The sequence below is a fragment of the Petaurus breviceps genome, unplaced genomic scaffold (assembly GCF_028583685.1).
Source record: "Petaurus breviceps papuanus isolate PSGF00001 unplaced genomic scaffold, PetGlider_PUasm1.0 90760, whole genome shotgun sequence".
In the NCBI taxonomy this organism is placed as follows: domain Eukaryota; kingdom Metazoa; phylum Chordata; class Mammalia; order Diprotodontia; family Petauridae; genus Petaurus; species Petaurus breviceps.
The window spans coordinates 3,340,413-3,346,272 of record NW_027187338.1 but is presented as its reverse complement, the minus strand read 5'-3'; positions in this window follow the sequence as shown (position 1 = coordinate 3,346,272).

Sequence of the window (5,860 nt, the reverse complement as noted above, 5' to 3'; positions counted from 1 at the left end):
TGTAGAATTTCTATTTCTAGGGACTGGGTTGAGGAGTGGGGGGAGTTGGCTAGCATTCCTGCTAACTCCATAGTGGCCAAGTAGATAGGTGAACCCCTGACATCCATGTGGGACACCAGTCCCACATGTGACATAGCACCAGCCATCTTAGCCAGCCTGAGAATGTACTGTAGTCTCACACATTTCTAGTCACTCAACCCATCACCATGCTTCCCCCATGCTGTATTGTCATCCTGCTCATCTTCCATTCATCTGTTAAAGAGTGATGGCTCTAGATACAGCTTGGTCTATCCCCAGATGTGGTCCTACATCAAAACAGGAGTTCCCCAGAGAGGAGGAGTACTTGTTCTTCTGTCTGCAAGATGAGTAACAAACAGCAGCCACCCTCATTAAGTCTTTCTGGCATTATTTGTTTAATTTCCTCATTAGGTGGATACACTTACTGCCTTTTTCTTTCTGACACTAGCCTCATGACAACCATGGGCAGTCTGTCCCATGTACGACAAACAAAATTACATAGCATTTTACCCTAGAAAATACCTCTTTCCCTGTATCCTTCTCACCCTGAAGTACCCTCTGCCCTGTATTCCCCTCCTTCAACTGGTGACTTCCTCTTGAAACCTCCATTTCAAGGAAGCTCCCAGACCAAGCTTATCCTTTCATTCCTCTTTTGGTTCCACTCCTCACTCTCCACACTTCTCCCCTGTACCTCAGCACCCTTATCACCCTGGAAGATCCCTCTGCCCTACAGCCCCCTCCACTGATTGGTTAATTCCTTCCAGAACCTCCGTTTTGAGGAAATGCCCAGACCAAACCTATCAACTCTTTCATTCTTCTCTTGACTCTGTTCCTATGTCTCTGAACTTAGCTTCTGCCCCACCAAGGCACCCCCCTACTTTTCAGCTCCCTTTTTATGGCTGTCTGCCCCCATCAGAATGTGAGCTTCTTGAGAACTGGGACTATTTCTATTTGCTTGTGTTTGTATTCTAGTGCTTAGCACAGTATCTACCACATTGTAAATAATTAATAAATGATTGCTGACTTTTTTTAAACAAGCATTTATTAAGTGCCTACTGTGTGCCAGGCACTTTGTTAAACACTTTACAATATTATTTCATTTGATTCTCACAACCACCTTGGGAGATAGGTGCTGTTATCACTCCCCTTTTACAGATGAGGAAATTGAGGCAGATAGAGGTTAAGTGATTTGCCCAGGATCACAGACCTAATAAATATCTGAGGTCAGATTTAAATTCTGGTCTTCTCTACTCTGAGTCCAGGGCTCTAAACATTGAGCCACCCACCTGCCTCTAACTTGCTAACTATTCCTGTTTTATTTTGGGTATTTTTTTATGCATTAATTTGTCTTTTGGACAACTAAATCTTAACACATATTCAAGACCTTCAATCCCGCCTCAGAGGCAAGTGGCTCTTATTTAGCAGAAATCTGTGATGGGCAAGTTCTGATAAATGACTTAAAGATGATTCACAGTCAGTGACCTTGGGTGATGGCAATTATCTCACAGTCTGCCCAATTCAAAATCTACCTTTATTTCAGAGTGTATGTGTGAGTATGTGTATGTGAAAGAGGTGGGATCCTTTGGAAAAATCACAAAGAAAGAAAACCCCTTTTAAAATTAAGCATGCACACCCACACAAAAAATAACTGGCCATGTAACCTTGAGCAAGTTACTTAACCCCAATTGCTTTTTAAATAAATAAATAAAACTAAGCATGCAAACTGGGGTTATACAAGGCTGTGCTTCAAAGAAAACTAGAAACTATTCAAGCGCAAGCAAAAACAGTTTCAATAAACTAGATTTAATTTTCTCTTAGGAAATAGCCTTCTAAAATGTGGGGAGCAGCTAGGTGCTGCAGTTAATAGAGCTCCAGGCTTGGAATCAGAAAGACTCATCTTCCTGAGTTCAAATGCAACCTCAGATACTTTACTAACTGTGTGACCCTCAGCAAGTCACTTCGCCCTGTTTGCCTCAGTTTCCTCATCTGTTAAATGAGATGGAAAAGGAAATGGTAAATCACCATCTTTGCCAAGAAAATCCCAAATGGGGTCATGAAGAGCCAGACACTACTGAAATGACTGAAAACAAAAATAACTTCTAAAGTGGAAGATTTTCAGTATATGATAAGTAATAATAAAATAGTGGTTTGGTCTATCATTTGGTCTCAACTTTTAAAATTTAGTATGTTTTTCCCCAAATAGATGTAAAAGCATTTTTTAACATTCATTTTTTTAAAGTTTTGAGTTCCAAATTCTCTTCTTCCCTTCTCCCCTCATTGAGAAGGCAAGTAATTTTATATAGGTTATATGTGTTCAGTCATATAAAACATACTTTCATATTAGTCATGTTGTGAAAGAAAAAACAGACTGAAACAACACCTCCAATAAAGAAAATTTTAAAAAAAGTATGCTTCAATGCATAGAGACTCCATCATTTCTTTCTCTAAGTATGATAGCATTTTTCATCATCAGTCTTTTGTAATTGTCTTAGATCAGTGTAATGCTGATAATAGTTAAGTCATTTACAATTTATCATTGCTGTTACTGTATACAATGTTCTTCTGGTTCTACTCTTTTAGTCTTCCCAAGTTTTCTGAGAGCATCCTGTTTGTCATTTATTATAGCACAATAGTATTCCATCATAATCACATACTACAACTTATTCAGCCATTCCCCAATTGAGGGACTTCCCTTCAAATTCCAATTCTTTGCCACCATAAGAAGATTCACTATAAATATTTTTGCACATATAGGTACCGTGTTTCCCCGATAATAAGACACTGTCTTATTATTTTTTTGGACAGAAAAACACCAGAGGGCTTATTTTCAGGGGAGGGCTTATTTTAATGAACATTGACAGCAATTTTAATAAACAGGTAAATGTGAACAAAAAAATGTACCTTTATTCAATAAGCAAATCACTGGGGAAGAACAGGATGACGCGCTCACTGCTGCAGCTCTGATTGGATGCAGCTCGGAGTGCGGCGTGCATTTCACGGGAGGGGAGAACGGTGCATACAGAGGGTACCGTAATGTAGCATGTATTGCAGGGGATCACCTTCACTACAGTAGCAATCTCAATAGGGCTTATTTTCGGGGGAGAGCTTATTTTTAGAGGAATCTTACACAGTAAGGGGAGGGCTTATTTTCGGGATAGGTCTTATTATCGGGGAAACACGGTACTTTTCCTTTAAAAAAATCTCTTTGGAATACAGTTGATTTCAATTTTACAGCTAGAAATTTATATATCCACAGCACCTCCAACCATGAGGTGAGACACAGTAGTAAAAATGAATGATTGTCTAGTGAAAAGGTCACCCAATACAGAGTCTCAGTTTCTTCATGTTTAAAATGGGGATAACAAAAGCACCTGACTTAGAGGGTTGTTGTGTATATCAAACAAGATTAGGTCTGTTAAGTGTTTTGAAAAGCTTAAAGCAATGCAGAAATGGAAACTAAGTTTATTATCAAGAAATACAGACTTCAGGGGATATATGTCGAGTGTGATGGGAATGATGACATTATAAGGGCAGTGAACAACTTGGAGAGGGAGATGTATAGTATTGGTTAAGATAGAGCGGAATGAAGAGAAATGTGGAAATGTATTTTGTAAACTGCCTGAAATAGTGGGACATTCCACTATCACTAAAGAGGTAATTTAAAAAAAATTCAATTTAATTTTATTTTCAGATCCACATTCTCCCCTTTCACTTCCCCTTCTCCTCTCCCCCCCACTGAGAAAGAAAAACAAAACCTATTACAAACTTGTAGAATCAAGCAAAACAAATCCCTGCATTGATTGGCTCTCTATCTCTCTGTCTCTCTCTCTCTCTGTCTCTCACTCTCCTCTCTCCTCCCTCTTTCTCTCCTCTCGGTCTCTCTTCTCTTTCTCTTCTTACTCTATTTCATTGTCTCTCTCCTCTCTCTCACTCTCCTTTCTCTGTCTCTCTTCTCTCTTTCTCTTCTTGCTCTCTCTCTCTTTCTCTCCATATGTATGTATACACACACACAGAGACAGATATATGTGCATGTCTCAATCTGCATTCTGAGTCAATTAGTTCTTTATCTGGAGATGGGTAGCATGTTTCACCATGAGTCTTCTGGAATTGTGACTGGTCATTGTGTTGATCAGAGTTCAACAATTGTTTGAATTTACAATATTGTTGTTATTATATAAATTGTCCTTTTAGTTCTGCTTACTTCATGCTGCATCAGTTCATACAAGGTTTCTTTGAAACTCCTCCTTCCATCATTTTTTACTTAACAATACTATTTCATTACCTTCATATACCATAACTTGTTCAGTCATTTTTCAATTGATGGGCACCACTTCACTTTCTAATTCTTTGCCACAACAGAAAGAGTTGCTATAAATATTTTTGTACACATGTCCTTTTCCTCTTTATTTTATGGTGAGAAAATATAAAGCTAGCTCTCCTGGTGAAAAGAAAATTGACTGAAAACAAAGCAGGAGGTCTGTTTGGGGCTGGCAACACAATTCTCAACAGTTCATGACCCAATGGCATCACCATCTTCTATAATGATCTTTCTCAACAGCCAGTGACTCTGTTACAGTATTTAGTCACAGTGGGTAGCCTGCCAACCTACCAGCACTACTACCGTGTTTCCCCAATAATAAGACCTATCCCGAAAATAAGCCCTCCCCTTACTGTGTAAGATTCCTCTAAAATAAGCCCTCCCCCCAAAATAAGCCCTATTGAGATCGCTACTGTAGTGAAGGTGATCCCCTGCGCTACACGCTACATTACGGTACCCTCTGTATGCACCGTCCCCCCCCGGGTGAAACGCACGCCGCGCTCCGAGCTGCATCCAATCAGAGCTGCAGCAGTGAGCGCGTCATCCTGTTCTTCCCCAGTGATTTGCTTATTGAATAAAGGTACATTTTTTTGTTCACATTTACCTGTTTATTAAAATTGCTGTCAATGTTCATTAAAATAAGCCCTCCCCTGAAAATAAGCCCTCTGGTTTTTTCTGTCCAAAAAAAAAATAATAAGACAGTGTCTTATTATCAGGGGAACACGGTACAAGGGACCTAAAATGCAAAGCCTCAGTCATTTTTTGGAGGATGTTCACACTCATCTGGAGAAGAACCCTTGAAGTCCCAGATGAGCCACATTGCAGAAATAACACAAGAATGACAAATAATTGATGTGGAGAAATATATTGGTCATTTTTTCCAGTCATGTTCAATTCTTCCAACCCCCCATTTGGGGTTTTCTTGGCAAAGAAATGGGAGTGGTTTACCATTTCATTCTCTAACTTATTTTATAGACAAAGAACTGAGGCAAATCGGGTTAAATAACCTGAACAGGGTCACCCAACTAGTAAGTATCTAAGACTGGATTTGAACCCTTCAAGGTGAGTCTTCCTGACTCCAGGCTTAGCACTCTAGGAGAAACCTAGTACTCAGGAAAGGGCTTATTAAGAACATCAAGGAATGTGCTTTTCTCCCTCCCTGCTTGAGTGCTAACAGCACAGACATTTGGTAGTGTGAACAATTCAGAGGATATTTATTCCCAGTTCCTTGCTACCTTTTAGGATTAGGGAGGTAAGGCTTCTGATTTTCTATTACATTAGGAAAAGCTGCCCCAGAGGGTAGCAGCCAAAGAAATGAGCACTACTTGAAGAACAGATGGATGATGGCAGACAGATTCAAGTGACCAGGGGGTTAGTAAGTGATAAAAGCATAGAGTGGTGCCTTGCAGTAGGAGTGGCATGCACTATGGTCCCTGCCATGTAGGTTGGCCTAATTTCCCCCTCAAAGCAGGAAAGCTGTCCCTAAGACTTGATTGGTCCAGGAGACTAGGACTCTAGCTTGAA